The 15676-nt window shown below is 38.0% G+C and overlaps 1 long non-coding RNA gene across 11 annotated transcripts in view; it reads left to right on the forward strand.

Moving 5' to 3' along the window:
• LOC135302688 (uncharacterized) overlaps positions 1-15676 on the forward strand; it is a 75535-nt gene that overhangs the window by 56208 nt on the left and 3651 nt on the right. For 9 of the 11 annotated variants that reach the window (XR_010364250.1, XR_010364253.1, XR_010364251.1 and 6 more), the window contains one exon: positions 2780-4832. This is a non-coding gene — a long non-coding RNA (uncharacterized LOC135302688). Of the gene's footprint in view, positions 1-2779; positions 4833-15676 lie in introns of those variants that run through there. The other 2 variants (XR_010364256.1, XR_010364258.1) reach the window with 2 other exon arrangements.

Genomic DNA, 15676 nt, shown 5'->3' on the forward strand with positions numbered 1-15676 from the left:
TACATCTGATCTAAAGCACTGCTTGAGTCTAAAACATTACACCTTGTCCAAGGCACTGCTAAAATGTTTGTTCTCATCTTTCTAGGACAGGTATGGAGAGCTGTCCACAGCACTGCAGGGAGCTCAGCGGTGGGTGCTTTTGGACCCCAAGTATCCTATGCCCCACGTTCACCCAGAGGTTTATTCTGAGTCCTCAAAAGCCTTCTCTCAATCTGTACTCATGCACACATGTTGGTGGATTTGGATGTACATCTTGTCATGTTCTTCACTTTTCTGACTTCCAGTGCTGGACTTCAAGTGGAGATATATGCTGTTATGTCAATATAGAGAACTCCATTGCATAGAATGGTAGAATTGCTCTTTTCTTCTCCTGCAGGAGTGAGGCTTGCTTGTTTTTGCTCTGTAGTCTCTTGCAGATGGGGTGGAACTAAAAGAATCTAGTATCCCCTGACCACAATGCGCATGAACTCATCCATGCTGGTTGGCCCTGTGGGCCAGCCCCTCACTTCGTGATGTCAGTCTGTCCTGTTAGGTCAGTGGGCGCAAGCAGCAGCTCACTGACACAAGGAATTCATCCCTCTTTAGGCTGTGTCTATTTTTATGTGTCACTGCACCAAATGCTTGAGACATGCACTTGAGATTTTCCTCAATGCCACAAGAAGTGTGAATGTTTTATTACATACTGCTGAGCTTTTCACTTAGCAAAGGACGATTCAGATGTGGCACCAGACTCGTTAAACTTCCTGCACAGTGAAACAGATAAGCAGAGATGTTGAAATGTCAATTGAAGTGCAAGAAGACATTATGAGAAAAGCCTTTATCATATTTATATATGAAAGCATATTGCTAATTCCATATGCTGTTGCTTACAAGAGGGGGATACTTTCTACTGATCTATGGAGAGCTGTTGTGATCATCTATAATATCCAATGAGTGCTATTTGCTTCTTTTCCTGCTGTTAGGCTGAATATTTAAAGCCTCTTTGACTCATGGGCAGGGCTAGTCTTTGTATGAATTCTTCTAGGTTGTTTCCAAGTTTCTGTTTCACCTTGAAGAGTTTCAGTTTGAGACCTCATAAACCTTCCTTTAACAAAGAAAGGGACACAAAATCTGTAATCAGCTTTCTTCCAGTGTAACAAATTTAACAGGCATCCTGGCTCTAGCTGAATATTCCACAGCTGCTTATGAGAAGCAGCAAGTGCATTTCTGAGATTTCAGAAGTAGCTGTATCTAAGTGAAATGTTGTCTCTTTAGCTTGTAAATAGTCAAGGTATTAAAATGTGCAAAATGCAAATGGAATTTGCACTATAATATACTTTAATTTGATTTGACATTAGATTTCATCTCCTCATCTTTTCATGATAGCTATTGAAAAGATGTAATTTTATTTTGAAGTCTTAAATTTTACCTTTGCTATGTTCCAACACAGGGAAATTGTGGTGGGAAAAGTTATAGTGCAGAGTTGTGGACACATGCAAATTAAGTTTTGACTTTGATTATATTTTTTTGCACTTGCTATTTGAGATGTGCACTCATTCTATTTTTCTTTTCAGTGAATATTTATCCTGATAGCTATCACCAAATAATTGCTTGGTGTCTAAAGCTCTTTTCACATGATGGGCAATTCAGAACCTTGATCAAGGTCAATTGTTAAGGTGTCGAAATCTGAAAATTTAATCGTCACCAAGAGTAAAATGATATTCAGAATTATACCTCTAAGAAAAGCCACTATTTACCAAGAAAAGAGTTTTTTATATCCAGTGATCATAGTAATTTCTAAAGTGGAGCATCTTAGAATCAGCTTTGACTTATTCACTTGAGAAAATGGCTGGCTATTCCTTCACTCAGAAAATTCTGGACAGCTAGTCAGGAAAAAAGAAAATCCAGCCTGATCAACAGTAACTCAGGTTTTGTCTACAACTCTCAGAAACTCAATACCTTGACCAGTGTTCGGTGTGGCTCATACAATGCACTGCAAGTCTTTGCCCTAAAATTGGCCCCAACTAAATCAAGAATTCACAGTAACTTTTGATAATATTAGTGTGAAATGATGCTAGCCAATCTGTGGTCTTTCACAGAGGCAGATTTTCCTCCTAGATCCAGCAGGTGTTCAAATGGGGCTTTATCAGCTTCTCATGATACCAATAATTCCTGTCCACCAGATAATTCAATTGGTTCCTCTGACAGTTTTTGAACCCATTTCTGTCATGGCTTGAGATTTCTAATGGCTTCTTGCTCAGACTAAATTACATGGGGAGAATCCTCTGTGCAGGTACACACAGCAATGAATTCAGGTCTGTGGGTGACTGACCCACCAGCAGGCCACAGGGAGCTGTCAGTTGTTTGACAAGAGCCCTGGTTCCAGATGGGGAGCTGCAGATCCTCTGATCCCACCGTGCTGCACTGGGAGCTGTGCTGGACTCCGTTTGGATGTGGGGCCCCTCAAGAGCAATCCCTGCAAAAGGCACGGGTCAATGTCCTACTACAAAAGTGATGCATTTGATTGCCTGCCTAGGAGCTCAAAAACACCTCAGACCTCACCCACTGAAGCTGTAAAGATGCAAATCCAGATGCAGATCCAGTGCTTTATCCAGTGGAAACCAAAGGACTGATATATCTAAAGGCTGTATATAACTTCAGCAATAAAAATACCAATTTGGTAGGCTGGGTAGTCCAGAGCAATCCCCACCATGCTCCTCAAATAATCTCTGCTTATTAGTGCATGCATCACAAGTTCTTCAGATATTTTCATTTATTTTTCTTTATTAATTTTTTTCAGATTTTAAGGACATTATTCCTGAAGGACATATCAAGAACTTACTTGGGGAATGTCAGATCCTTTGTTGTTCAGTGGATATTGAGCCTTCTCTCACAGCTGTCCAAGTGTCCTGAGAAGGTACTTCTGAAACCTTTTGATATCCCAGAGAAGGCAGAAGAGCAGTGTCATGATGGCAACTGGACTGTTGAGTAAGTACCCTGCATGGGCTGCCTCTGGAATTAGCAAGTAAAACTAAAGACTCCACACAAAGATGCAGCACTGCCTGTGCTTTATAAGAAGACCAGATATCTATTTGTTCCTGGTACCTAAGGGCCTGCTTCTCCACAAATAGACAGGAACCCATTTTCTAGGCACTCTTCATGGGAGATCTTGATTGAAGGTAGTGCCAGAGCAATTTTATTAATACCTGTCAGTCAAAGGTGTGATTACAAACCAGATATCTTAGATCATATGACAGTCTTGGTAACATGCAATACAATCCATTTACAAAACCCAGCATCATGAACTACTCCAAATATTTGAAGAATAAGTTTAGTAGCTCTGGTGATAGAACCAGTCAGCTAGTAGAACTTGAGCACAGTAGTTTAAAGCTTGCTTATGTATATCTGTAAAAACCTTAACCACATCCTGGACTTCAGTGAAAGTTGCACAATAAATTCAGTACTAACGCTTAAAGCAAATGCCATCATGAGACTTCCAAAGGAGAAAAAAATGTGGAAATTAATTTGTTCTAATGGTATAGAATTAAAAACAAAACCCTCAGCAAACAACAAACATCTATCTTGAGGATGAAAAGGAGATTTTATTAATCATAATCATATCTGATCTATATCCCCACTCAAAGTAGGGCTCATTTTGTTGCTCAGGTTTTATCAAGTTCTCCAGGTATGCAGATACCCCAATCTCTCTGGGCAACAGTTCTGTGGAGAATTTTTTTCTTGTATCTAACTGAAATTTCCCTTGTTGCATCTTCTTTGCTGCCTTTTGACCTCTTCTGTACACCTGAAAGAAAGGTCTTTCTCCATCTGCTTTATAACTATGAAGCTAAAGGAAAAAATTAGATTTCGTATAATCTTCCTTTTCTCTAGTTTAAACAAATCCATTTCTTTAACCTCTCCTTGTACATAATGTGCTTCATCTCCTTAATAATATTGCTGGCCCTCCATTGGACTAGTTCCAATTCTTTCTCATACTGATGGGCAAAAAACTGGACACAGCACCCTCTGCTTGAGCATGTTGTGCCTAAGGGAGAAGAATAATCACACCCATTGAGCTGCACACTGCACTCACTAACACAGCCCAGCATGTGGTTATCATTCCTTGCCCAAAGAGTGCCCCTTAGCTCAAATACACCTCTGAGGACCTTTTCCCTCCTAGAAAATCCCATTAAATATGGATCAATGGGAGAGGGGAGAAAAAGGAAGGACAGGGAAATACAACTTTTCGAAGTACAAATTCCTTTAAGAACACAAAGGCAATGCTAGCAAAGAAGGCTGGATGCAGTTCTGAAGTCATCAGGTTTCTTCTCTCTGCAGAAGTATGTTATCTCTGTTTGCAAATTTGGGCTTAAAAATACAATAAATACTAAACCACTTGACTTGTCCAAAATCACAAAAGAACTTTATCAAACCAAGAGTCCAAATTACTTTGTTCAGTTTTCAATTCAGACTTCAATGTCACTCTTAATCTAAAAGTAATTCAGATCAGACTATTCAAAATGTTTCTGTGACTGTTTGTTTCTTATTGTCCCACTACTGAAAAGTTGGTATGGATACTTTTAGCTTGGAACATAGAAACACACTAACAGCCATGAAAGACTTCCTTCTGAAAAAAAAAGTGTTTCATTTTCTTTTAGGTTATTTGTTTTTTCCCTTTGGTAGGCATTCAGCCATTTTTACTAGGTCTCTTCTTGTCACCTTAAATTAAATTCATAAAAATGTCAGAACATTACTGACCAAAATTATTTTCTCATCCACACTGTGGTTCTGTTGGGAACTTTTCCCTAGATGATGCTATTTGAACCTGACTATTGACAATAAATTTATTGCCTCTAGAGATCCAAATGTGTGATGTCTTTTTCTTCCTTCCTGGCTTCATGCTTTCAACTTTTTCTCTTTCTGGGAAAGTATTGCCACCCACAAAGCACTTTTCTCCTTTTAGAAGAAATGCTGTGCTTCTACCATAGAAGGGTCACATAAGGTAAGACCTCAGGATGAAAAGTCAGATGAAAGCCATAGCAAGATGGAAGAAGAGTCATATTTCAGAAAAATAGTCCATTTCCCTTCCTCAATCTTTGATATGTAATTAGTTTTTAGCAACTGAGGTTTGCTAAATTTGACTATGTAAATTGCTGCTATGAAAAAAACCAGCCAGATAACTCTCAGCCTACCAGTGTAAGCACCAAATGTAGAGGTATTAATAAGAAAAAATTGATTTAACATGAACTATTTTGTGTTTTACAAGAATCATTTTCTCAAAGCAAGACTACAACAGTGCTTCCAACATTCATCATTTTATTACAAGTCTCATGATGTTTGGTGTTTTTCCATAAAGCTCCAACTCCTGGAGACATTTCATTACCTGTGATTCTCAGCTCTCATTCAAAAGCAATGCCTGTAGATCTTGCAGTTGCAGAGAAAGTTTTGCAAGTTGGATCCCTAAAGACTTAAAGCAAATGTAAAGGCCAAATACTTTTAAATTCAGTTTTTAAGTTAAACTTAACTGTCTTAGGTTCTGACCAAGAACTTCTGAGTATTGATGCGGACAGTAGACCTGCTATAAAGTTTTTGGATGAGAAAATGTTTAATAAATTTAAATATATAACATATTTATGCATATTTATATATTTGTGCACACTTACAATTATAACTACAAACCATAATTTTTTAGATCTTTATGTTTGCTGCTTCAAATTTAAGTCATATACTACTGACTGCAGTAGAAGTGTCTACAAAACCAGAGACAAACAGCCCAGGTATATTTCTATATCTAATAATATAAAATATAGAAATACTAGCAGAATTTTGCATAAAATAATTTTGATAATTGATACTTAATCTGTTCTTGTATTTTTTTATTTTTAAAATAGAAAAATTCATTAGTCATGCACCACAATAGAAAAATCTTTTAATTTTGGCTGTGTGCACAGAGTGCATAGGAATGGCTAAGGAATAAGTGAGGAGAGGTGATGGATATAATAGATTTATTTGAAGGATGCTTTGAAATGTTTAATTTCTGTTCAGCAAAATGTGATCACAACCACTGGTGTTAATGAAAGGGTTTGCCCCCCTTACCACCCAAAAAACCCCAACAAACCAACCTGAAAGCTCTTGTTATTGGCTCCTGCAGGACTTGTTTTCTGCTCTCCAACAAGCAAATAAAACAATACCATGTACCTAAGGTGGTTTTTCATCCAGGAGGAATAACAACCAGCAAGAAGCACAAAAAAGCACATGCTTGGAAATGATAAACATGCAGGAATGTGCTTGTCTTCAAATACTAAAACAGTTCGGAAATAACTTTTGATTGAAAAATCCATAAATTACTACAGTGTGTTATTTCAACATTTATTCAACTGTGTATGTTTATATTACACCAATCAATATTTAACTCAGCTCATGATCCTGCCACATTCTATTTATACTCATGTATCTATATCAGATAAAGGTTTTACAACTATTTGGTGAATTCCAGTCATGCAGTTCTTATTTTTTTTTTTATTTGCTTGAGGAACTAAGCAAGTGAAGGGGATGTACTGGAATAATAATAATTTAAAAAAGGCTTAAGAATAATTTCTTGCCAGAAATAAAGAAATTCAAATATCTGAGTAGAACTGGTTTCAAACAAAATTTATCTTCTTTTCTACTGTTTTTTTAATACCAATATAATCTGTTTGGTGTGACCAGGAGGAAGCTCTTTCCCATGCTGGGATTCGACCACAGAGCCTCAGGTTGTCCCAGCTCTCCCTTGTGGGGGCTCAGAAACTCCAGCACCAGGGTCCCTGTGAAGTCCTGCCTGCAGGCTCTGTGTGGAGCACGTCTTGCACACTTTGGGATCAGAGCCTTACACGGCCCCTTGCATCCAGGCACAAACACTGATTCTCTGTTTCTCTGCTCTTTTGATTTTGTCTCTATGTCTACTGCTTATCTATTTCTTTGTTTTCCATTTCCCCTTATTTTGTTTTGCACTCTTAATATATTAACGCACTGGGTTTTGCTCCATTGAACGAAACTTTCCAACTACATTTCCAAGAAGTTAATCCCATTAAGTTTTTTATTGTATTTGAAATAGATTTGCCAAGGAAATAGTATTGCTGTAATTTATAAATGCACTGCAGCACCTCTAGGAGACAACTGTCTCTGTGTTTGGACAGGATATGTTATATGGAAATTGAGAGAGAATTTGTAAGATTTATTTTCCACTATTGAAAGCTTTCAAAAACTTAATCTGAAAAAGAGATTATTTCTTTTCTCCCTGTGTCTAGTTATAATTTTTTTAATAAATATCATATAGCCTTGGAAAAGCATTTAACAAGCTTCATTGGGATATTACATTGCAAGCAAAGTTCTTCTATGATAAATTCTTATGTGTGGAAAAGAATTTGAGATTTTGGACAAGCCATAGCTCACTTATTTGATTTTTTTTTATGAAGTTACAAAATAGATGTTGTCCCCAAATACCCTGATCTGCAATGATTAAACTTAGTCTTGTGTGGAGGTCTGGCACAAATTCTCTGCATCATAGCTTAATGATTTATTTTGCTTCGCCCTGAATTTGTCCCTGTTGAAGTCCAAATGTCTTCCAGGGGAGTTGGTTTGGATCATGTAGTCTGTGTGTGATGAAAAAAATAAGTCTGCTTTGAATAAATGGGGCTGGGTCCAGGGCATGATAGGGCATGGCTGTGTGGGTGTGATGTAAAATAGGTTTTTCTGGTCAGATAGGGTAGCTAGAACATACCCTGAGGTCGAGCTCAGCTCCATTGCCTGCTGCCAGAGGACTGGGAAAGGAGGCAGAAAGCAGCCTGGCCACTCCTGGGCAAATGCCTCTCATTTCCACCCATTTGGGTAGAAATCCCAGTAGGAAAGCTGTGCATGGGGTGGCTGCTGGGGAGGGCAGGAGGGAGGGGAAGAGGTGGGCAAATGAAACCCCAGGATTGCTGTGGCTGCAGGGCAGAGCAGATTCCATCTGGCTGTGCACGTGGGTCATTGGGAAAGACCTGTATGGCCCCTCCATGAGAGCCAGGTGCTATTTAAGGGACCTTCAGGGTGGATCCAAACTCTAAGGTTTCCAGATGCCCTCCATGGGCTCCAACAGGGCTGTGTGCAATGCACTGATTTGCCATCAGGAATAAGTTTCTTCATTCCCCATCCCTTGAGCTGGATTATGTCATCATGCCAGGGCATTAACCTATGGCTTGTACATCTAAATATATTTGATTTGGGGTTTTCTTCTCTTCTAATATTACAGCTTTGCCTGGAGTTTATAAATACTCCATTTAAGGAGCTATTTAGCAGTAACAACATTCCTGAGCTCAATCCAAGAATTGAGCTAATTATGGCTCCCCTTCAAAAATCTATTTCCACTCCCCCTCCCAAGGCTTTCTCTCCCCTGTGGTCAAACAGCCTGAAGATAATAAAGTGCAAAAAACTCCTACCTAAATAAACAGAGGAATTAATTGGATACACTGTTGCTGACAGATTAGTAAATCCCAGTCTTGCATTACTTATTTATGTGAGTCATCCTGCTGTGTGGAAATATTTGTGTAATACCCTGATTTAGAAGAATTATATTCAAAACCCACAAAACAGGAGGTTTTTTTGGCATCTTCCCTAAATGGGATAAGGAAGAGCAACAACTAATCTGTTTTAACTGCTCATTAGCTGGCTAATGCAACTGGTGATAAATTGGAAAAAGAAAGTTTCTGATCTTGCAACTTCATAACCATTGCATTAATTTTTCATTTTTTCATTCAAGAAAAATCATGCCTTACAGTATCCTTGGAAAAAAGCCTTCTCTGTTTATAGGCAGTGCAATTCCACATTCTTGGTATATGGAACACCAAATGTCCGGGGATAGCCAGCATCCTGGCAGAGTGCCATGCATCTTATTATGTGGTAGGAGAGCCAAATTTCCTCCTGCACAGTATGTCTATAAATAAATTGCTTCTTCCCAAGCAATTAAATAGAAGCATTTTTCCAACCAGCATGCAAATACAAGATTTTATTCTTACTGCAAATAATAGCCAATTTATATTATTTTAAGGTCAGAATTATTTTAACAATTATATTAAAAATGCCTTGTCCTGAGCTTGCACAGGGATGTGAAAAAATGCGACGAAATTTTTTCTTTAAATGACATGTCTTCACTTGTAAGGATCTGGCATAAAGAAGCTATCCTTCAACTGCCTGCAATTGAAGTATTATATGTACATTTCAGCAGGGCTGTTAAAGGTTGACACTGCAGTCTTGAGACTGCATTTGCATTCAGCCTGTAGCTTCTTTGGGGTATTTTTCAGTTTATTTACATAGTGCCTAGAAAAAATAATCTCATAATTTATATTGGTGGCTCTAAAAAGATACTAGAAAATAAATTGGCATTTTGTGATTCTTGATCTAGAATCTGGATGTCAGCAAACTGTCATTGAGTTCCTTATTTCTTACTCTTACTCAGAACATATGGCTGTAGTTTTGTGGGCTTGACTTATCAGGTTATTGAAACAATGCAGGGAGGAGGTAATGAAATCTTCATCTGGCTGCTTTGGTAAATTAAATTTATTGTAATCATCGGTCTTAGAAGGTGTCTGCTTTTCAATCAGATTGGCATTGTGCCACATCACCTCTTTGAGAAGTGAGAACCAAAAGGAAACTGTAGTGGTACCCTCCCTGTTGAACTTCAAATATTGACAAAATTAGAACACTCCAATATGCAAAGTGTATCTTATTGTGTGACTTCCTTTTATTACATGTGGAATGTCGTAGAAACCATGGGGAGACAAGGACTTTCTTTTGTTCCTTCCAAATCTCCAGTCATCATCTAGAGTAATTAGGTAGTGTATTTACAACTTTTCAGCTTTTTAAAAGGTTTTTTGAGAATGAATGATTGCAAGCTGCCTTTCTTCTTCCTCATCTGTAACAAAATTTACATGTTTTTTTCCTTTAACTTCCTTCTTCCATTATGAAAACTCTTTATATACTTAAATCTCCCATTCAGAGCTACTACCAGAAGGAAATGTTTGCTGCAGCTCCATCCTATATGGTAAAAGAAGGATGAAGAAAATTTTTATCAGAACTAGAAAGTAGATTCCTTTAGAGTCAGTATTAAAAACAACAGCTTGGTAAAAAATCTGGCTGTATTATTAAACACTGTAAAGAATTAATATATTTCTTGTGAGTACTTTCTCATGAAAACCGGCATTTTTTCATTAATTTTGATCTAGTGTGTGCAGCATGGTTTCTCTGCAGCTTCTCTGTGCCTCCCACTTTGAATGGGAGCCAGAAAGGTGTCATAGATAGAATTAAGTGGGCCATCTTTTCTTAAGACAAAGTATGTTCTTAAATAATAAATGATCCTGGCAAGTTGTTTATTACCAGCAGTTAATGATCTGTTTATTAGTTAAAGTCTGTGGCTGTTAACACTCTAACAAATCAGTTCACTCTGTTAAACATCAATTTTGAGTACATTATTGGTATTAACCATACAACGAACTAAAACTGTTGCAGACAGTTGATTTTATTGCTGTGGCAGAATTGTATAATAGGAGGCAAAGGTGTTCAGTAGGGTACTGCTGTAGATAGATTAGGTTACATTTGTTTGTATTGGTTAGCAACTGACTTTTATCCACAGTGAGTGTGTGTTCTCTTTCCCCAAATGTCTCTGAAGCAGTTTAAAGTCCTACATGCTCTAATGTCTGTGTCTTTTAAGAGTGTAAGAATTACTTTTTTGTCTGTGCATATATTTAAAAAAAAATAGAAATAAATTGGTGGTTTAAAAATTAACTTCTGGAAGGTGTGTGTGATGAAGAGCTTGCTTAAAAAAGTTAAAGAAAAAAGCTCAGAAATTGAATGCTGCTAACACTGTTTGTTTTCCTGAGAAATTGGCACTAGATCAACTGGTTTTCCAGACTAGTTGCAGCTACTGGGAGGAACAGTTTGAAGATTCTGGTGTCAGCTCTGCATTAAGCTGTGCTTCACTTACATCATGTTAAAATCCCAGAAGCATCTTCAAAAAAAAATAAGACCTGGGGTATTAGGTGATCTTGATGAGAATACTTGGTCGTGTGTGGAATGGTGCTCTACAAGGTTTTGGCTCTGCCTAGTCCCAAACCATAAAATACATGGATTGCAATTTTGCATCTGATCAGGAAACAAAGCTGTAAAAGTAGGTTCACTCCTAGGGCTCAAGTAGTGGTAATAAGTCTGGCAAGGCTGGATAAATAGGTGTGAGAATTACATTCCAGCCCGCAAATTCAAGAGTTCAGATCTGTTCTTTCAATTTTGGCCCACTTCTCATAAAAGGTAGCTCTTAAATACTTTCAGCATTTAGAAGTAATCCAGTGATGCATTGGCAGAGACTAACCCCCAAAAGCTTTCCTCTAAAATGTATAAAAAAAACTTTTTCCCCAATTTGCTTGACAACTAAATTATTTTAGGGTTGTTTCTATGATTGATTAATTTACTGATCCAAAACCTTGTGTAGACCCAGTATTATTTCTCTCCTTTCTGGAAGGGCTGGTTCAAGTTTGATTTGAGTCTTTCTAATTCAGTTGAATTCAGCTAAAACCAACATAGTTAAACCACCAACCGGTGGTTCATAGCACTTAGCTAGTGCAAAGGCTATCTCAAAACAGTATTTAAAATTAAATCACACTAACATTATATTGATAATCTACAACTTGCTTGGGGCAGAAAACATTACTGGGGAACGTGTTGAACCACCACAACTGTAGCTGTGGTCTAAAAGGTCAGTACAGAACAAGAATTCAGTAACAAAAGTGACACTTTGGACCCTGAACAGGAGGATGTCTAGCAGAGCTTTCCGTAAAGGTATTAAAGTGTTCAGCTCTTTTCATGTTTGCCAACCAATTTTAATGCCCTGTTGAAGGAGGAATAGGAGGACCTGTGGTTTACACCCAGTGTCAACAGCAAGGTAATTTCCCTAAGAGTAAGTACTGCTTTCCTGAGAGTTTTAATTACCCTCGAGGTCCTGTGGTTTTCATCCAGACTTGCAATTAGCCAGCTATCCCACAGGAAGGTATTTGCAATGTAATCTGAATTAAAACCTAATCCAACTCCTGTTAAAACCAAAGCTAATGTAGATTTGCTGAAATTCTCTCTCTATCTGTTTGTTCCCAGTGTAGCTTGTTTAGGGGCTTGAGCTGCTGCAGTTTCTCTGTCACTCCGGGGTCACCTAGCCTGCTTCAGAGCAGTCCTAGAAAACAAAGGAAGAGAGGGGAAGGAGGACAGCTCAACTCTCACCTTGGCTAGGCAGTGACACAAACTTTCCCACTTGCCTCTGGGAACACCAAATCATATTTTAATCTTGCAAAAAAATGCAGATTTTATAGACCAGTGCTATAGAAGTGATCGTACCTGAGGTCACGTTGCTCCCTGTAGCCATAGAGGATTACTGTATCTGCAAGTTTCTGCAGTTGGCATTCTGAGTCTGACACGAAGTCCAAGGAAATCTGTGGTGGTTGCTGTTTGAGTGGATTGTTAGTGTTATAAATCTGAATGCACTGACACTTGCCTCTTGCCTGAAACGTAGTGATTGCTATATATATTTGCATGCATTTATATATTAAAGTCCTGTGTACGATGGCATGAATGCTAAATGTGTTTTCCTTTTCGAATGCCTTTTACTGTCCCTTATTCTGTTGTGTTTATAGAGTGCCACAGAGCAATGAATGGTTTAACAGAAAATCCTCTGAGTTGTTTCTGGTAGCATATATTTTTTCTTATCAATGCATACCTCTGCATCTCTCTGCAAAATGCAGCCAATTGACAAAACAATAGACTCTTCCTGTACTTTTACTTTCCTTCAATCTGTAAGAGCAAGGCTCCATTTAAATTCTTCTAAATGGATATTGTGAATGACACATCAGAGAAAAGCATGTGTTTTACCAGTCAGGCTTGAGGGTGTTTGAAATCAGCTCTCAGTTTCAAGTGACAGACAGCAGCTGAGCACAGGGAGGGTGAGAGGGAAGTTGTATAGGATGGACAGGTCAAGCAACCCACAGGAAAGGAAACACAAAAATTATGCAATTTTATGTCGCAAGGTTCTTCCTCTTTAAGAACAGTATCTATATTATTGCAGTCACTCTCAGCACAAAATTGCTCTACATGCAGTAAGCAGGCAGAAAATTCAAATGCATTTTCAGAATTAAAGGTGTTACATTTGCAATCGCTAGATTTTCTCATCTGGATTTTAATGGAGAGACAGCACCAGCTCAATGATTTCAGAATAAGTGTGCTGGTGGAATTGATGTGCACAGTCTAACTCCTGGATTGCTTAAGAGTGAATGTTTCAATTTTCCTCCTTGAGCCTTGTTTGAGACTGCACAACATGCAACACAACCAAGTGTGGAATATAGTCCAGAAAATTCAAAACACTGACTGAAGATTGTTTGTATATCACTCCCTCTTTGAGGACAGAGCAAGCAAAGGGCATGTCAAGCTAATGCTTTTGTTAACCACAGCCAGTTCTGAAGTCAAGGCATTCTGAAAGAAAGTCAGATTTCTTTCAACACAGCTCTTTCCAGAACTTGATGCTCATGTTTAAATCATTTTAGAATTAGGAATCCAGTTGTTGGGGCCAGAGTATAGACTAGGGAATATTTGTACAAAATATTTAAAGTTATTCTCTGGTTTCCCTGGATCCTGCTAATGTTTCAACATGGGCCAGTCTCCTTTTGCTGAAATAGGGCAGGCTGAGGTTAGGAAAACCTAAAATTAGTGGGATTTAAACTCTAATGGCTAGACTAAAGCATTAGTCATCTGGTGACTGATGCCTTAAGATGTCTTTGTAAAGAAAATATTTTTAAATCAAAAGAAACCAAAACAGTGCACTACCTGCTTTAGGCAGACTCAGAATATGTGTGTCTATTGGAAAATTGGTTGAGCTACAAAGGTTCTGAAAGTTACCCCAAACTTTTAAAAGTTTTGTCTTATGTATTTTACAAAATGAATATACACAGGAACTTCACAAGATACCTGTCATGGGTTTTGCATTATTTAAAGATACACAAGTAGATAACCTTTCAGATAGAGCACCAAATTAGTGATGAAAATGGGTAGATGTTGCTGTCACTAACTGCTGTTTCAAATCCATCTCCATGCCCTGTTCAAAACAGCAAATTTTGTAACCAACATGAAATTCAAAGGTTTGGAAAGGAAAAATTTCTACAGACAGTTATTGTGAGAGCAGTTCTTGGGCTAAAATTTAGTGTTCTGAAAACATCTAGAGTCTCAGTGAGACTTTTACCCTTAAGTGGGATGCCTTTTCTTATTTTTGCCTCACTTCTGAACACAAAGTGGTAGAAGCCCACAGCTTACTTTAAAGAAAGCCTGCTCTGTGAACTGTGGTGTTCTAGGAGCATGCAGAAAGGTAGGGGAAAAATCTGCAACTCACTGTCTTCTTCAAGCTGTGCAGATGCTAACAGTACACATGATAACATAGCTGAAAGGCTCAAAATACCCCCAGTAAAAATCCTTTTCCATGAGAAAATTCAGAGTAGATCAGAGTGCACTATAAATTCACATTCTTTATGCACTGACATTCCTTGGTTACATCTTTCCTAAAATACCTTATGTCCAACGGATTTTCTCAATGTGGTAACAAATGCATGTTTACTACCCTGAGGTTAAACCACAGGGAAGAATTGGCCCAAGAAATGCAGATATCCATCCATCCATCCATCCATCCATCCATCCATCCATCCATCCATCCATCTCATTTAATCCTCAAATCAGTTGCTATTGTATGTTGATATATCCACTGCAAGAGGCAGAATGGGGAAAGAGCCTTATTCCCTCTCCCTGAGAATCTTTACCAATGGCAAAAGTCACGTAAGGATCCATCCTCACTTGCAAAAGCATCTTGTGCCACATCAGCACAGAAATAAAGAGGATGCCATCAATAAAACTTCTGAAAAAGGAAACATCCCTGACCTTTGGCTCCTGCATCATGTTGTCTGCTCAGTTCCTCGTCCAGAATTTCATCTAACTACACAGCATGCTGACCTCTTGAAACAGGCACCAGGCCCAGACTATGATCTTGCATATCTTACTAAAACTTTGGAACACATCCATCAGAAAACCTCTGAATTTACATTTTCATAAAAGAACAGAGTTCCCTTCAAAAACAAAAGTTTGAAGAATAGGCTGTGAGAAAGCAGTGCATAGGAATCAGAAAGAAAATAGAAACCCAAAGGCAAAGTGTCTAGAGACAGCTGCAAATGGATAAATACTGGCGTAATATTCCTGATTCATAGGAGCAGAAGACATACTTGTTGCTCCAAAATGTTGTATAATTCCAAATTGTAAAAAATTCCCTTTCTCATTAGATGAGATTCAAAGTATAAAAGGTACAGATTGCAAATTTTAAACTAGAGGTAAACAGGACTTCAAAAATCTAGTCCTGGAAAATAACCAGAAATTAATTCAGACCTCAAGTTAACTGTATCTAAATTTAACATTTTCTGTAGGCTTTCAGAAAAGTATCAAAACACTTAAGTATATCAATATTGTAAATAAAATTGTCTTTAGAAACACTAAAAAGGAACAAATCCAAACACAATATGAACACAACTTTTTAGTTCTGTCATCCAGTGGTTTGAGTGTTGTGTTGAATTCTACAAATGATCTTTGCAGGAAATAGGCTATTTTTGCCTAAATTAGAACA

This window comes from Passer domesticus, chromosome 6 (genome assembly GCF_036417665.1).
Source record: "Passer domesticus isolate bPasDom1 chromosome 6, bPasDom1.hap1, whole genome shotgun sequence".
NCBI lineage: Eukaryota > Metazoa > Chordata > Aves > Passeriformes > Passeridae > Passer > Passer domesticus.